At 45.5% G+C, this 18,730-nt stretch overlaps 1 protein-coding gene across 13 annotated transcripts in view; it reads left to right on the top strand.

Annotated features, from left to right (window-relative positions):
* Nucleotides 1-18,730, top strand: part of LPP (LIM domain containing preferred translocation partner in lipoma) — a 443,377-nt gene that overhangs the window by 145,040 nt on the left and 279,607 nt on the right. For all 13 annotated transcript variants that reach the window (XM_030574715.1, XM_030574714.1, XM_030574721.1 and 10 more), the window contains one exon: nt 6,794-6,857. The gene's annotated coding sequence lies outside the window, so the exon portion shown is untranslated. The remainder of the gene's footprint in view (nt 1-6,793; nt 6,858-18,730) is intronic.

Below are 18,730 nucleotides of genomic sequence, written 5' to 3'. Positions count from 1 at the left end.
GCTACATTAACAACGATGTGTTAACCCTTGAGGGCTCAGCCGAGTGCTGGTTCATCATTTTGCAGTAAGGCATTCCCTGGGAAATATCCCACCCTCTTCCACCCTCTGACTCCACCACCTCAGCCAAGCTTCACAATCATCACTGCTGTGTACAGTATTCAATTGTTTGTTTAAAACTTATACTGTGTATGTGTGTGTGTGTGTGTGTGTGTGCGTATGTGCGTATACACACACACACATATATATACGCACATACACACACACACATATACACACACACACACACACATACACACACACACATATACACACACACATATACACATACACACACACACATATACACACACACACACACACATACACACACACACAGAGTATAAAAATATGAACTTATACTGTGTATAGTCTTTTGTCTAGTGAAAAAAAATTTCCCTGGAACCTAACCCCTCCCCCTCCCCCATTTACATTAATTCTTACGGGGAAATTGGATTCTCTTAACATCGTTTCACTTAAAAGAAGCATTTTTCAGAAACATAACTACAACGTTAAGCGAAGAGTTACTGTACGTTGAGCAAAACATTTGAGGCTTTCTCCATTGTGTGCACAGCAAAGAGAATGGGCTTTTCTGGGCTTGTGAGTGTGTGTTCACACACACATTTGTGAGTGTGTGCCTCAGTACAAAGCTCTGGTCTGCACAGACCAATGGGACTTGGAGTTCCATAGAACACAAAGGGAGGCAAATGGAACTTAGTCGCTAGCAAGATACTGATCTTGACGTCAATCATAGCCAGTGCTCCTATCCATCGCAGTCGTTGCTCCCAATACAGCAGATGGATTGCCGTGAAACAAAGATCTGTGTGCAGTGGTCTGCAATGCATCCAACATCGGGACTTGAAAATACCCCCTCCTTCGTTAAAATATTTCCTGGTTAAAACCTCTTCATTCCAGGCAAAAACAACTTGCAAGCAAAATAAATCCAAGCCCAAAGAATCCAATTAATTTGCATGCAATCAGTGAGGGTGTCAAATGATCCCTTGTGTTGACAATGCTCCTGGCAAATGCTGATATGCAAGGAAATTAAAATCAGGCAGGAAAATGGCTCAAATACTAACCCCTCCCCATTTTATTGACTGAAATCAGAATGCTCACTGATGTAAGGGGAATTTGTTCTGCCCATAGTTGTCGTTTTCCAAGGCTTTCTCTCGCAACGTGCATGCGCATGTCAAGTAGCACTTTCATTTGCAATGTGAGCTGGTTGGCCCATTTTAATTTTCTTGTGTGTCAGCCCCAGGATACCGTGGGAGCGGCTTCATGTGAGGAGACGGGGCCTAGATGTGCACATTTGAAAGGTCTGATGTAATGCATGTTTTGCAGTGTAACATTCCTAGAATGTTTCACATTGCTTATGAGGAGCAGGCTGGTTAGAAAGGAGACAGTCCTCTTGGTGATCAGATGTCTTCCTTTGGGGATGAAGGATGAGCACGAGGTCAGGGCACTGGGCTGAAACTCAAGACCTGGGCTTAGTTGCTAGCTGTGCTACAGACTCTCTGTGTGACCTTGGACAAGTCACTTAACCGCTCTCTTTCCCAGATAGGGTTTAGTAAAATGACATTAATAGTACCTCCCTGCTTCACAATGGTATGGTCATCATGAGCTTATTAATGTTTGTGAAGCTGCGGAGATGATACGGTGATGGGGATTGTAAAGTATGGTGATAGACTGACATTTAAACTATATCCAGTGGTTATTGAGAAAAATGGACAAGAAAATATCAGGGGCCGGGGGAAGTAAGTCTATATAGCCATTCAATGAGGTATAAGGGGAGGAGAGGCTGGAATGTATATTTTTTTCGGTTTAATTGTCTCAAGATTATGTCTGTTATTAACTTTATATGAATCCAGCTTTGCCCGAGAGGTTTCCGTGTTCTCTTCCAACTGTGCCATTTCTCCTTGGCCGTATGTCTAAACCCATAGCATAGCATCACGTTAATATCTCTCTCGAGATGCTGTCTTGCATTTGCATGGGGATGAAGTCAGCTAATCTAAAATGACTTTTCGATGCCTAAAGCCCATGGTTTTATGATCCTAATCCATTGTTCAATCTCCACACCCTGTGATTTCCCTTCTTTCCATATTTTTGCAAGAATAAGTGTTTAAATCTTGGCCTACTGGCCCACAACATTTTGACTAATTCAATTCTGGCCTATCTCATTTTCCCCTGCAGCGTCATTTGGATACAGAGTTCTTCATTTTCCCTGTCTTTAAAATTGTTCTGTACTGTTGCTGTTAAACACGTGTCACAGTCTGCTGTACAAGTGGTTGCATTTTGCCAATGGATGAAGGCCTCTTTACCCATAACATTGGTCTACAATTTTTGAGAAGTCGTCTGCTTCAGAGATAAAATGTGCTATTTATTATGTATTTTGATGTGCTGAATTCAAATGTGACAATTAAAATAACTGATTGGCTACTGTTTCTAAGATATTTAAGTTTTTACATTTTATGTCTATGTATATTGTGTAGATAGTAGAGTTTTAATCATAAATTGTAAACATAGGTCTTTTCATGTGTTTATGGTTGCTTTACATGATAATATTTCACCTGTCCTGTTTATGTAACACTTTAAAAATCAGCAAAAGGATTACATAAATAAAACTTATTATGAAACAAAAGGCAAAAAACCATTATGTACATAGTTTAGTCCTATTCAGTGTCTACTCAGCGCTTCTTGGCTTGTCTCTTGTATTAATTAAATGGAGCATCTCTTGTCACTGTCCAGCAATAGTCTGCAAGCATTGATGGGCTCCATTTACCCTGATAGCCTGCCAGGAGATTCCACTGCTGTAGTCTGGAGCCCAACAGCTCTGCCTTACTCTTGGGTAGTTCCAAATCCCTGACAAGGTCATTCAGTTCACCTTGTGTTATGAGATGTGCTTCAGAGGAGGAGGATGGGAGAAAATGTGGGTCCTGTGACATTGATGGTTCAGGACGAGAAGTTTCATCCTCTTCCTCTTCCTCGTCTGACTCAAATGAGAATGATTCTGGTACATCAGGAACTGGCAGTCCTTCTCCCTGGGGTACTGGGCGTATAGCTGATGGAATGTTTGGATAATGCACAGTCCACTTTTTCTTCTTTGAAACACCTTTCCCAACTGGAGGCACCATGCAGAAGTAACAATTGCTGGTATGATCTGTTGGCTGTCTCCAAATCATTGGCACTGCAAAAGGCATAGATTTCCTTTTCCTGTTCAACCACTGGCGAAGATTTGTTGCACAAGTGTTGCAGCATATGTGTGGGGCCCACCTCTTGTCCTGATCTCCAATTTTGCAGCCAGAATAAAGGTGATAGGCTTTCTTAACCATAGTGGTTATACTGCGCTTTTATGATGCAAAAGTCACTTCACCACAAACATAGCAGAAGTTATCTGCACTTGTTCACACAAGTACAAGGCATCTCTGCTCACTTTGGCTAAACAGAAATGTGTCCCTTTGCAAAATCAAACACTGACAAATAAGAGAGCACGCGGACACTGTATGATTTCTAGAGCTGATATAGGGCAATTTGTTCAGCAGAGTGATGTAAGCTTTGTTATGATTGCATCATCCATGACTTCTAGGAATAACATGATGCAATTCATATCATGTATGATGCAATACCAGCTTCATATTGCATCATTCATTGTTTTGCCTAAAAAGCAAGTACTGTCCAATCCCAGTCATAGGTTTATTCACAGATCCAGTCAAAGATGTATTTTAGTCATTTCTGGTTTAAATTGAGATCCCTTCCCTTTATAACTCACTTATCCTCCGCCATTCCCAAGTCAAGGATCGTATATACTGACCCAATAGCATATCTTGAAAACTAGAGCCAATCAACAATTTTAAGCATCATTTTCGTTCTCAGTGACCCAGAATTAGTAAAGTAGGACTACATTTATTTCAGAAGCATTTTGGCTGTAGAGCAGTGTAATCTGTAAAGCTTTTGAAGATCCTTTTGAATGAAACATACTATATAAAATATATGTAAAATGTTTAAACTAATCCGAATTTGTCTTCCTTTTCTGATCTGTTTTGTCTGCCTTAACTTGGGTTTTAAACCAATCTCGTTACTATAGTATCAGAGTGCCTTTCTCCTTCCTGGTCCCTTTTACTGCAGCCATTGTCCATTCCCAACCCAAAACTATCCTTGGTGAATAATACCTCAGGCCTCCAAAAAGAACTGCTATTATCTTCTTGCCCTGCAGGCACTCACAGCTCAGTTTTATGTTTTGTGTTCTCTTTGCCGCCCACACTGTGCTGTAGGGCTCTCTCCCATTAGCCAGTTCACAGGTGTAAAGCTGAAAGCACAACTGCACATCCACACAAATCTAGTGAAATATTAACACATGCTTTCAAGTGTTCAAAGCTATTGGGATTTTATTTTTAAACACAAACACACCCCAAAGATGTTGATGAATCTTCAAGCATGATTTAAATAAATTATTCAAACTAATATGGCAAAGATCCTGGTCTTCGATAAAGATATTTAACTGGGAGGAGGGGGCAAGCTGAGTTGAGAAGTTGATAGTCCAGATCCTCCGTTGGGCTAAATCAGACTAACTTCATCGACTTCACTGGAGCTGTATCAGTTGACTCCTGTTTAGTCTCAGGCCAGTGTATCCAAATGCAGATCTAAACTTCTGCAGCATTCAGGGTAAATGTTTTGATTTAGTCCAGTGCAGAGATGATGCCAGCAATGAAGTTCAGCACTAAATCCAAGCTCTCCAAAGTTTTAGGATCTGGGCTTTTGATTTGGGCCACTCTCTCTCCCTTTTTCAAACCCCTCTAAAAGACTCCTTTGATTCGGACTAATCATAAAAATGCAGTTTATCCTCTGAAACTTTCCAAAGACAGGCTGGGGAAACGGACATGTGCATTTGTGTAATTTGCTGCTGGTGCCAGTGGATTTTTGCTTAACTCCGTTGGCTATTCATGGTTAAATTGTAGCTCTGAAGCTTTCACTTTACTTTCACTTTCCAGCCGAGAAGATGCCAAGCTACTGACGCAGAGCAGTAAGCTTGTAACCCTGTGAGGACTTGAATTTCCTTTCTCCAAAAACAGATGCATACAGCACAGCACACAAGAGACAAGGCCTAGTGCTTACTAGCCCTGCTATGTGCGGTATGAATGATTCATCATGTGTTCGTTTTTGGTCACATTAGGGGCATTAGTTTAGAGCAGTCTCAATATGTAAGCAAGAACGAGTCTTTGAAGTCTCCAGTCTCCTTGCTGCATCAACTGGTGAGCAGAAAATGTAACAGGCACAGAAAAATCCTCTGCACTCATTTCCCCAATAAAAACAAAAAACCCAACCAACCTGTGTGCACATGCTGCCTCCTCTGCAGTTGTTATGTTTATCTGCTTCTCTGCTGTTACTTAAGCTGGGTTTATATTGTCTTTAAAATGTGAGTGTACATTTTTTGATCATGACACAGATCCTGAGCAAGCTGCTTCAATGCATTATGTTCTTCAGTCCCGAACCGGTGCAATCAGCTGCTGTTTTAGTTGTTTTCACACTCCTTCGTCCCTTGTTCATGGTGAACCTCATTCTGGGTGGCACTCTGTGCCATTCCAGTCTGGGAGCTCTTCTGAGCAAAGACATGTATGCCAGTTGTCTAGTGGTTCTGTGTAATGTGAGCCGATGCTGGCTTAAGAACTTTGTTGGCATCTCGTCTTAGTTATCTTCATTTCTGGCTCAGGGATTGTGAGGAGAGACTCCAGTAAAGGCATCTCTACTTCTGACTTTGTAGAGAGTCTGAACCCAGATCTTGAGACATGAAAGGCCCTGGAGGCCTACATCAATCCATGTTAAATGGGGTCATGTCCTGTTGGTACTGTGTTAGATCCCAGTCACCCTTGGCTGCATGATGTTGGTCTCTAGATATCCACTTATCCTTGCACATCAGCAAATGTCATGGTGGGGATGGCTTGGAGAAATGAAATGCTGTTGTTGCATTTATGCAAAACCTTTCACCGGTATCACGTTGTTCTGGAGAAGAAGGTAACAAGTAATGTTCACAACAGGGCAACCCGAAAAACACGGAAGCAGAGAGGCTGGATGGGTGTGGAGGGTGGTCAGCAGGCTACCAGCATCTAAGACCACTGGATGAAAAAACAGCCCATGTTTGTGGTAACTTCGTCTGTCATGGTTGGTGGCTGTTCAGTGGCCTGTGTGAAATGAGTTGGATCTCAATTCTAGTTCTTGTTGGTGTCTCTGTGGCAAACTTACCACCACACATGGTATTAGCTGATGGTTCTAGAAGGGAAGCCAAGGGCTAGATGGAGAAGCAACAGCTTTTTCATCTTGTTCTCTTCCCCCGCTGCCTCCCCACCTGAAGGGAGTCCCCTCCAGCTCAGGGAGAGGAGGCATGTTAAGGGTTGTGGGCAAAAGACGGGAGTTAGGGAGGACTTTGTTAACCAAACCACTGCCTTTCACCATCTGTAAATCGATTTAAAACAAATAGCTTCTCCCTCAAACAGACCCCATCTTACTCTAGCACCAGTTCAGATTTAATCTCTCCAGAGAGAGGGTGAAAGGCCCTTGTGGGGGGAGGGGGTAAGGGGCAGATGGACATAGGACTTGTAGTCAGGGAAAGGATTTGCTCTGTGATCATTAGAGAAGGTCTGAGGGCTTATTAGCCCGTTTGGGCTTTTTGCCGAAGTGATGTATCCAGCTTGATCTACTTATGGCAGTTATGGCGTTTAAGGGTTTGATTCTAATTTGGAAACATCTTTATCTGCTTCCTCTACAGAGACCCTTCAGCGTTCCCGTAAGTACGTCTCGTCCTGGGCTTGGAGGACGCCTTCTGATTTGAGGTGAGAGGGGAATGAGGTCCCTGTGCTTGGAAAACTGCTCATTTTAGGATTTATGTGGGGATCTAGGGACCTGATATGCTGGCTGCTGTGGTTACCACAGCATCCTCTGAGTTGTATCCAGATTGGCTTAAATCTCACATATCTGCAGTGCGCGGCAGTAAAGAAAAGAGCGTGTCTCAATAATTAGAAGGACCTAAATAGAAATATATATGTGCTGCTGAGCTAGTTCGTTCATTCTTCAGGATCACAAATTCTTTTAAAGTGACGTGAAGGTATTTAGCAGGAACCCAAAGCTTGGCCTGAGATACAGTTCTGAACGTTCAGCAACGGCCCCTTATTGAATTATATAAAGCACCCCTTAGCTTGCTCTTCACTTCTATCCCAAGGCATGATCATTAAATCCCAGTGAAGAGGCTCCTTCAGGTAAGAACGTTTGAAAGGGAACATTGTCAAAGTAGGTCCAGTCTCAGTCCTTAATCAACTGTGACAGCATCCCAGGGGGCAAAGTAGATGTTAGAGATGCTCTTGAGTCATGGTAATTGACATAGAACAAGGCATGGGTAAGCCATGGAAAAATTGGGAACAAAGGAATATAGATTCATAGCTGGTAGGTTTAGAATAGCAATTTCTGTCCCATGATGACCAAGAGCTGTTTGCCACCGATAGACAGGTGATGAAAAGGGAGGTAAAGTGCAGCCATGAGAGTTTGGTGTCCAGTTAGTTTTCCCCAAGGAAAAAAAAAATATAATGTCAACATGCAGGAGCGTGGGTCTTCTTTTACCTGGTGATGGCTAACCGCTTTCGACATTACTATGTGTCTTATGTGTATGAGAGGGATCAGAGAACTAACATCTGTAGCTTTTCATGCTAAGAGCTATCAGCATACATGATATAGGGTGTATGTCGATGGCCTGTATTGGGAAAGAAAGAATTCCCTTACCCACCCTCCCATGTCCACACAGTGATTATTGTGGTGCATTAGGAGGCTGTGTCCACCTTCTCTTGTAGTATCAGCTGTTGGCTGCTACTCCAGGAATGGTAGCAGATTAGATAGCCGCACGGTCAGAGCTATGATGGCTGGTGGTTGGACTCAGTGGCCAGTGGTTGGAGCCAATATAGCTACTTCCATGTTGCTGTGCTATTCAGTGGCATGACAGCTATGGTCCTGCTGTGTCACCACTCACCACGCGTTACAGCACTGAGTGTTTCCGGAGGTGCAGCGTACGGGCTGGAACTCCCTGTGTGGGCACATATCCAACCGAGGGAATATCCGAGAGTGTGTTCTTCAGGACGCTGATCTCTCCAGCTGTGGCAGCATCTTGGGATGGCAGGCGGTTGCACTGCAGTGGGCCTAAGAAAACGTACCTGGAAATACCGTCAGGATTTCAAAGCAGTAGCCAGTGTGTGAGGTTTCCTTTCCTCCGTTCTGTTGCCGTCACTGAGCCAGCTTTCATCCTACGCTTTCTCTCGTTTTCCCCCTTCCTTTCTTTTTCTTGTGGCCTGTAAATTATGGTGAGCTGGAGATGAATTCTCAGCATCCTGTTTACTGCAAACAGTTGAGGACGTTAATAAGTGGTGAGATAGGAAGCCGGGCAAGGGATTAATAAACAGAGGATGGGAGATTAATAGTAATTCTCAGGGAAATTTGTTTCAAGACCTGTGCTCCGCAGCTGCTGGGTTACTGAAGATTAATGGCAGGTCTCTTGTTAGCGTCACAGTCTCTCTGCCATGCCTTCCTGATGATGTCTAATAAACTGTCCAAATTAAACAGCTGCCAACACTGAATCTTCTTTTGATACCTCTCTTTTTATAAATGCTGGGGTATCCTCCTCCCTTTCGATGATTTCCGTCCATGCCATATTCACCTGCCCCTTCCTCTGCACTGTTGCTATTGAGAGTGGGGAAGGAGAGGTTTTTGCTATGTAATAAAAAGATAATTATCGTCTATAGCATTGTGAGTCCTTGGGCTGACAGAGAAATGGGTGCAATTCTTACCATGAGAAAATATATTGTGAAATTGGTCCTGCCACTGTGCTCCAACAAATTATCCGTTACCGTGTGCCCCATAGCAAGAGAATGATTTCTTCTCTCTTGACCATTTGTTCAGCGTCGCTTCTGTGGAAAATTGGTCTCTTACCTATTGCATCTAGCCTGTAATTGGGCCCTGCATCAGATTAGATCACTGTAAGAAATCTATCCTTGCTGAGAGCAAATTCAGTCAGACCTAGAGAGCATTGCTCTGTGGCATGGGCAGGCTTTATTTGGTAGATACTGTCCCAGTGCACACCGCTTTGTAGTCAAGTGTGGGTTAACCCTGCCATTATATTTCCCTCTACATCTGGAGTACAAGTCCAGGCAGGCTTTAGGAGGGTCCACTCTTCGAGTGGCTCATTTATTTAGCAGAAAAGGCTAGCAAAAAATATGAGCAAAACATTTGTCCCAGCATTCTAGCTGAGGGACCTAGTCAGTCCCAGTCCATCTGTCTCCCACTCAAGTCCACTGCTTGCCTCCATCCTGGTTCTTCATCTGGGATTCTTTCAGTTCATCTGGGATCAGTTCTCTTGACGCTGCCTGAAGAGGATCCTGTTCCGGAAGCAGCCATCTGCGGAGATCCATCCGCTACAGTTCTTTCCCTGCAGCAGTGCATAGTTCTTGTCAGGTTGGGGTTTCCTGCCACTGTCTGGCTGAGACCAGGTCCTCCTGGATGCCTGCCGACTGCAGCTGTCTCTCTGTGAATCTCCCATCTCCAGGAGTGACCTTCCAGACTCCTGCTCCCTGGAGAGCTCTGTGTCTCCAGGCTCACATCACCTAGGCCCTCTGCCCTAGGAACCCTCCTCATCCGGCCTTCTAGGAGCTCCTCTCCTCAGGAGCTGCCTGTGTCCATGGGAGTGTCTCTCCTCACTGAACTGGGTAGGAAACCCTTTTGCAAAGGAAAGCTGTCTTTGGCATAATGGAATAAAAGTATTAACAGATACTTGCCACAGTGTATTATGGCTGGCCCAAGAAGACATGGTGAATTTGGCCCTAGAAATCTACAGTTCACCGAAGAATAACACGGCTTCAGAGTGTGACCAGAAACGGAACAAAGCAGTGGTTCTCCAGGCTAGATGCTTTCCCTTCAGCACCATCTGGGTCCGAATGGCCCTGCCTGACAACTGCATTTCCCTGGGCAAAGATCCATTAGCCCAGCATAGGAATTAACTACGGCAGAGCTGGGAACGTAAATTTCAAACATGCCAGTTACCATCAGATCCTCCTTGCAACAAACGGCCCGGCTGGCTCATTAATAGTTAATTAGTAAATGAGCACTTGGACCCAATAAAGGTAACCCTGACTCCCTGTAAAGGGATCAGTTGCCTGGTGATGCACACAAACCAAGTGTGTATGCAGTACTAGTAGATACAAAAAACATTAAGGTTGCAAAGTCCTTGAATTGGAGAGTGAAATCACCATCTCTTAAGTGTCTAATCCCAATTATAGGCTGAGATTGCATTGGCCTCGAAATCACTGGCCATTATTTCTTGGGCCTTATCAAATTCACAGCCAAGAAAAACGTATCACGGACCGTGACATTTAGCTTTGGAGGGGAGGGAGAGGACAGGGCAGGAGCTTCTACCATGTCCCTGGCTCCTGCTGCTACTCCTCTCTGGGCTGGGGCGGGACGGGAGTTACTCTTCCCCTGCACGGCCACACTCGGGGTGGGGGAGATCAGAGCTGCCTCTGGGTACCTACCCCAGCTGCTCTGCAGTCAGCACAGAAGTAAAGATGGCAATCCCACAACCCCCCTACAGCAGCTTTGCGACACACCCCCTGCCCCTCCCTCAACTCCCTTTTGGGTTGGGACCCCCAAGGTTACAACACCGTGAAATTTCAGATGTAAATATCTGAAAACCTGAAATTGACTAATTTTCAAATCCTGTGGCCGTGAACTTGTCCAAAATGGACTGTCGATTTGGCTGGGCCCTGACTCTTTCTGTGGATTCTACCTGTATTTCCTGGGGCATCTGATAGTGTGTGGCATGCCCACTAAGTATACTGCAATGTCCTGGGGTTTCTCTGTGCATTTTTGGTCACCATGATTTCATCAGTGAACTGGAGGAGACCGCCTTGTAAAAAGCAAAAGCCCTGCAGTTGAATGGTTTTATTCGTTGTTTTAAATCTGACTCTTGTGAAATGCAGAATGATCAATCACTCACAACTAACAAAATGTTTTTATTTTCCTTTTCAAAAGCATATGGGAGCTACAGGCAAAGCATATGGGCGTTTTTAGGAAAACATATTGGTGAATGGACAAATTTAAGTGGTGCCAATATGCTTTAGATGTCTGGCTAGACCAGTACTCTACTTGTTGGCACGGTAATCCTTCTACAAGATTTCCGGAGGTAGCATATGATGAGTGGTGTGTAACTGCTCTTGCGGGAACACAGCCGGTTGCATTGAACCCTCGTTTAAATAACATTGTGATCCCTATTCCACATATATTGCAGCCATGCCACTTCTGACTGTAAGCTGCAGAGTCATGTTTGGGGCTGCAAATCCTCTTGATTCAGTGGATTGCACCGACAGCTCAGTTTGCAGCTAGGTGAGACGCAGGAGCGATCTATCTAGGTTTTTATACTGAGATGGAGGTTTCATGATGCCAGGTGCTGTCCACACAGTAAGAGACAGCTGCTGTCCTGAAGGGCACACAATTTAAATAGACATGACAGAGACAGGCAAGGAGAAAACAAGTTTATTACTCTTAATTTTGCAGATGAGGAGCTGAGGCCCAGTGAGAATAAGTCTGTGGTAGAGGTGGGAATCGCACTCAAATCTTCTGAGTGCCAGTCCAGTGCCTTAGCCTCATCCGTTCTGCCCCTCCCTCCCCAAATTTCTGGGTGATCTGTTATACGTTTAGTGTATGTTATTTACTTTAGCTGCTGTGTGTCCTTGAGACAGGTCCCTGCTTTTAGTATGCCAGCAGTATCGTTAACATCTTTCTGTGTTGCAGTTCTCAGCATCACTGGAAATCCAAGCAAAAGAAGTAGGCTCTTCATAGAAACCTCCTCTGAGCTCTGCTGTTACAGTGATTGCTAAATGTTAGAGCTTGAAAAATATGCTCTACTCCTTGTCACAATATTTAATACAAAGTGCTATTTACAGTAATGAATCAAAATGTCAGTTTTAAAAATATGAAGTGTCAGAGTGTTCCTACTTTGCAGAAAAGTTTGATGTGACAGTTTGTTAATCATATGACTATTACATCAAATGTGTCTTGCAGCACTTTTGCTCAACCAGGGTTCCCCCGCCACCCTCTTTCCACTGCTAATTCCTGGTACAGTTATCTGACTGAATACACTCTGATTAGATGCTTGAAACATCTAGGGGCTAAGTTCATTTGTTATTGCAATGCATTCACAAACTGGATGCAGTTAAAGAGCTAATTGATGGTTGTGCATATTCTGAGCACACTCAGATAGTTTTATTTTAAAACATCCTATAAACCGTGGGCTTGGTTCTCCAGTGCCCTGCAGCATCTTGTCATTTACACTAGTAGGAAGTAAGGGCAAAATGCTAACTCAGAATGGTTGTAATTGACACCTACTTTGCACTGGTGTCAAAGGGGGGAAAGGAAGTATTTTCAACTGACAGATGAGGTGAAGAAAATGAGACAAGGCTATTCTAGAGGGTAGGAATCAGAGAGGAGAAAGCTCTGGCTACTTCTTCAATGGTGGGTTTATGTGAAGAGCGAGAGAGGAGGCCAGTGTGGGATGAATGGCAACCCAAGAGAGATGACCCTCATAAGGCTTTTAAAAGCACTGTAGAACGGTTTGGGGTTGTAGACGAAAATGAACAAGGTGGCACTGGAGCAGGGTGAGGGGAAGAAGAGGTGTGGTTGCATGCCTTGTGTGTGGGGTGTGGCATTCTGTAAGCTTGGGAGCTGGGGTGTGAGGGTGACATATTGAGGATAATAGCATTGTTCAGCAGAGTAGACATGAAGGTGTGCGTGAGAATTTCAGCAGCAAAGGTGGAGTCATGGTGGCAGCACAAGGAATGGATGAAAGGCTGATAAACAGCTAATGGCATTGGCCTACAGGCTGCAGACAGCCAGTTCTTGGGGCGCATTTGCTCATGACAAGTTCTGGATTCTATGTTATCATTTTTAAAAATAGTATTTCTGTCAACTTCATTAAGTCTGTTGCGTTGCTCGCTGTGCTACTCATTCTACACAGGCAAATTGATTCTTATTCAAATATTTTACACAAGCCACGTTTCAATTGTTAGTGCAATGATTTTTTCTTGTATCATTATTGCAACGGATGGAAAAGTAACTCTAACAGATGTGTGATTAGCAGGGCATGAAATTAAAAATGTTTGCGCACAAGCAAAAAGGTTGTTTACTACCAAATCCCTCACTTGGTAATTGAGTAATATTAAAATTGGCCATAAGATTATCCAGCACAGACATGGTTCAGTTCTTGTGTCATTTTCAAAACTGCATTGCTTCCATTCTGTAACCTAAGATCTCAATAAAGGAAAACATTTAAATATTGGAAAGCAGAAAAGCATGTAGGGCCAGATTTTTAAAGGTATTTAGATGTTACTGCAACACCTAAGTCTCACTTTCAAAAGGGATCTAGGCAGATTTGTAAAGGCATTTAGATGTTGACCAGCAATGTGATTTAGGCACTTTAGTCCACATCTAACCAAGTGCCAAAAACCCATTGATGGCCAACACCTAAATACCTTTAAAAATCATGCATCTGACGAAGTGGGTATTCACCAACGAAAGCTCATGCTCCAAAACGTCTGTTAGTCTATAAGGTGCCACAGGATTCTTTGCTGCTTTTACAGAGCTAGACTAACACGGCTACCCCTCTGATACTTTAAAAATCTGGATCTCTATCGTGTAAGTCACATTGATAGGGCTGACTGAAAAATTTATGTTAAATCTATTCTGATGAAAAATTTGGGGTTTTGACTAAATGCATTTTTTTTCTTGAAGTGCCTGGATAGCAATGATATTTGGGGGTGGGGGCTTTCTGTTACTCTGTGTGACAGTGGCCAACGCAGGGGGGTGCCGTTCTGAATTGGTAACTACCATGATGCAGATAATAAATAACAAATAATGATCTTGGGCTATGAATGAGCTACTAATCCATTGTGAATCCTGGCTCACTTCCATACAGATGAACTGGTCATCAAAGTATGACGCCCTGTAGTAGAGCGGCGCCGGGGCTCAACCCTCCTTGCGGGTGGAGGGGAGCCACACCGGCCCACCGCGCTCCGTCGACTCGGTGTTCGTCCCTTGCTGCCGGGCGGAGTGAACCCGCAACAGTTAGCAAGTGGCCCAGGCCCTTGGGCAGGGAGGGGCAACACACACAGTCTAGGCTCAGGCCTCGTCAGCGGGGCTGAGCACAGGGGAACAGTATATAGCTTCCACCGGTCAGGGGAGGGGGAGTCTGCCACCCTTGAAGGGGTGGCAGGGGGAACGCAGGCCCTCCCACTCCACTGCGTTCCAGCCCGGGGCCCTAGTAGCGGTCAACACCGCTGACGGTCAGTGGGGATCCTGACCGAAACACACTGCCATCGGCTCAGGTGAGCCTGCAGCCTGACTGGGGTCGGCTGCCCCCGGGCCACTTCCAACCTCCCCCTCACTGGGGACCTGCCCTCTGCCAGCTTAGTCCGGGGGGTCCCAGATCATGGGTTCCTCAGGGTGTCCGGCGTCGGGAGGTCCAGTCCACTCCTCGGAGTATTGGGTGTCGGGAGGTCTGGTCCACTCCTCGGGGTACCGGGCGTCGGGAGGTCCAGTCCACTCCTCGGGGTACCAGGCGTCGGGAGGTCCGGTCCACTCCTCGGGGTACTGGGCGTCGGGAGGTCCAGTCCACTCCTCAGGGTACCGGGCGTCGGGAGGTCCAGTCCACTCCTCGGGGTACCGGGCGTCGGGAGGTCCGGTCCACTCCTCGGGGTACTGGGCGTCGGGAGGTCCAGTCCACTCCTCGGGGTACCGGGCGTCGGGAGGTCTGGTCCACTCCTCGGGGTACTGGGCGTCGGGAGGTCTGGTCCACTCCTCGGGGTACCGGGCGTCGGGAGGTCCAGTCCACTCATCGGAGTATTGGGTGTCGGGAGGTCCAGTCCACTCCTCAGGGTACCGGGCGTCAGGAGGTCCAGTCCACTCCTTGGGGTACCGGGCGTCGGGAAGTCCAGTCCACTCCTCGGGGTACCGGGCGTCGGGAGGTCCTGTCCACTCCTCGGGGTACCGGGCGTCGGGAGGTCCAGTCCACTCCTCGGGGTACCGGGCGTTGGGAGGTCCAGTCCACTCCTCGGGGTACCGGGCGTTGGGAGGTCCGGTCCACTCCTCGGGGTACCGGGCGTCGGGAGGTCCGGTCCACTCCTCGGGGTACCGGGCGTCGGGAGGTCCGGTCCACTCCTCGGGGTACCGGGCGTCGGGAGGTCCAGACATCTCCACAGGCTGAGCGTCGGACCGCTCAGTCGGCTCCTCTGAGTACTGGCCCCAGGGGAGGTCAGGCCAGTACCCCTCCGGGTACCGGGCACGGGGTAGGCCGGGCCCAGCAGGAGCTCGGGCCCTAGTGTCTGCCTTCTCTGGCAGCCTCCTCTTAACTGAGCGCTGGGGCCGGGCTTTTGTACTTCCGGTCCCGCCCCCTGACTTCTGGGGGGCGGGGACAGGCGGGACGGACCTTGGTCTTCCTGTCCCGCCCCTTGACTTCCGGGGGGCGGGGACAGGCGGCGGGGCCTCCGCCCGTGGCCGCACCTTCCCTAGCCTGTGACCCTCAGGAGCGTGGGGGTATGGGGCCCCCTCGCTACACGCCCCAAATAAGGTGACAAGTCAGAATGTTGAGATTATTAGTGGATTTCTACGTAACATTTTCCTAGTGATTCTAAACCCAGTAATGAGATGGAGAGGAGAACTATAGTGAGATTAGTAAGATAATGGATGTCTGGACTTACCTTTGAAAAACTGTGGAAGACGAGAAGGATTCCAGAGGACTGGAAGAGGGCAAATATAGTGCCAATCTATAGAAAGGGGAATTACAGACCAGTCCAGTATCAGAGGGGTAGCCGTGTTAGTCTGGATCTGTAAAAGCAGCAAAGAATCCTGTGGCACCTTATAGACTAACAGAAGTTTTGGAGCATGAGCTTTCGTGGGTGAATACCCACTTCGTCCGATGCATCTGATGAAGTGGGTATTCACCCACGAAAGCTCATGCTCCAAAACTTCTGTTAGTCTATAAGGTGCCACAGGACTCTTTGCTCCTTTTACAGACCAGTCCACTTAACTTCAGTACCCAGAAAGATAATGGAGCAAATAATTAAGCAATTTGCAAACACCTAGAAGATAATAAGGTGATAGGTAACAGTCAGCATGGATTTGTCAAGAACAAATCATGTCAGACCAACCTGATAGCTTTCTTTGACAGGGTAACAAGCCTTGTGGATGGGGGAAGCGGTAAGTGTGGTATATCTTGACTTTAGTAAGGCTTTTGGTACTCTCAGACATGGCCTTCCCATAAATAAACTAGGGAAATACAACTAGAGGGAAATACTATAGGGTAGGTGTATAGCTGATTGGAAAACTGTTCTCAGAGAGTAGTTATCGGTGGTTCATGGTCAAGCTGGAAGGGCATATCCAATGGGATCTAGTCCTTTTCAAGGTCTTCATCAATGATTTAGATAATGGCATAGACATTATTACGCTTATAAAGTTTGTGGACGATACCAAGCTGGGAGGGGTTGTAAGAGCTTTGGAGGATAGGATTAAAATTCCAAATGATCTGGACAAACTGGAGAAATGGTTTGAAGTAAATAGGATGAAATTCAATAAGGACAAATGCAAAGTACTCCACTTAGGAAGGAACAATCAGTTGCACACATACACAATGGGAAATGACTGCCTAGCGAGGAGCACTGTGGAAAGGGATCTGGGGTCATCATGGGTCACAAGCTAAATATGAGTCAACAGTGCAACACTGTTGCAAAAAAAACAAACATCATTCTGAGATGTATTAGCAGGAGTGTTGTAAGCAAGACACGAGAAGTCATTCTTCCACTCTACTCCGTGTTGATTAATCCTCAACTGGAATATTGTGTCCAGTTCTGGGTGCCACATTTCAGGAAAGATGTGTACGAATTGGAGAGAGTCCAGAGAAGAGCAACAAAAATGATTAAAGGTCTAGAAAACATGACCTCTGAGGGAAGATTGAAAACAATTTGTTTTGTTTAGTCTGGAGAAGAGAAGACTGAGAGGGGACATGATAACAGTTTTCAAGTACATAAAAGGTTGTTACATGGAGGAGGGAGAAAAATTATTCTCCTTAACCTCTGAGGATTGGACAAGAAGCAATGGTCTTAAATAACAGCAAGGGCGGTTTAGGTTGGACATTAGGAAAAACTTCCTGTCAGGGTGGTTAAGCACTGGAATAAATTGCCCAGGGAGGTTGTAGAATCTCCATCATTGGAGATTTTTAAGAGCAGGTTGGACAAACACCTGCCAGGGATGGTCTAGATAATACTTTGTCCTGCCCTGAGTGCAGGTGAATGGACTAAAAGACCTCTCGAGGTCCCTTCCAGTTCTATGCTACTGTCCTTGAGCTCTGTCACTGACTTCTTGGTTCCATCACTGACTTTTCTGTGTGAACTTAATTCAGTCACTTAACCCTTCTGGCCTGCTATTTATCCATGAGGCAATTATCAGGAGTTTGTGTTAATGAGGCTTAATTAATGCATTTATGTGGTCCTTCTCTCTGGAGCATCTGTTTATTATTTTGGTTCTTTTATGTGTTGGGGTGGTAGCGTCTGAACGTCCACATCTGGGCTGTGTCAGGCTGGGCAGTCAAATGGACTCCCAGTTTTCCACCCATAGGTATGCTGGTGAGTGCCCGAAGATCAAGAGTGCAATGAATGGAAAAAAAATTAGCTTTTGTTGATCAGCTGTAGTTGCAGTTGATGCTGCTTGCTTATTCCTGGCATTTGCCTCTGTGTGAATTGCGTGTGTGCACATGCAGGGAGGAGGAACCAAAGGAGGGCTAATGTGATCAGGACGGATTAGCATTTAAAAAAATTCTTAACTGAGCAAAGCCATAAAATTGTCCAAGTGAATTCTTGAGTGAAGCAGCTGCAGGTCATAAAACCAAAGCGCTATCATTCAGAGATACCAAAAAATCCCTTTGTGTGTCAGCTTGGCCTCTGACCCATTCCTTCCATATAAGGATGAGGGCTTTAATGTTTGCTTAATTTTCTTCCAGAGCAATTTATGATGGTCTTAGTAAGAGCTATGGATCCCCACCACAGGGCTAACTATGAATCATGTTCCTTTGTCAGCTGGAATAACTTGTTCTCTTGCCTTCTTGTTCTGTCTCACTTACAATCAATTTGTACGTACATCACGTTTTAGATTCCCTTCAACTGTGAATACATTGTGCTTATAAAGCACTTTTCATCTGTAGATCTCAAAGGGCGATACAGAAGTGGGTAAATATTATCCCCAATTTTACAAATGAGACAGTGAGATACAAAACGGTTGCACAGGTTGCTAATCATGGGGCAGAGAGTGGGGGCTAGACCCCCGATCTCCCTCCTCACAGTCCTGCGCTTTACTCCTGGGGGAATTCTGTGCCAAAAAAAATTAAAAAAAAATTCTGCACCAACATTTTTTTAAATTCTGTGCACACGATTTTAAAATTCTATACATTGTATTTGTCAAAAGAACTCTACATAATCACGTCAGATTCAGTTATTTTCCTAATTTTATTTCAAAATACCTGTGGGCAATTGTTACAGAGATGCACAAAAATTCCTCCAGAAGTCGAGAGTTAAAGAGATCCCTGTGGCAACCCAGTTCCTGTATCTCTTCCCCCACCCCTCCTGAGCTCACC

Source organism: Gopherus evgoodei, chromosome 9 (assembly GCF_007399415.2).
Source record: "Gopherus evgoodei ecotype Sinaloan lineage chromosome 9, rGopEvg1_v1.p, whole genome shotgun sequence".
Lineage (NCBI taxonomy): Eukaryota > Metazoa > Chordata > Testudines > Testudinidae > Gopherus > Gopherus evgoodei.
This window is presented reverse-complemented; position numbering and strand designations above follow the sequence as displayed.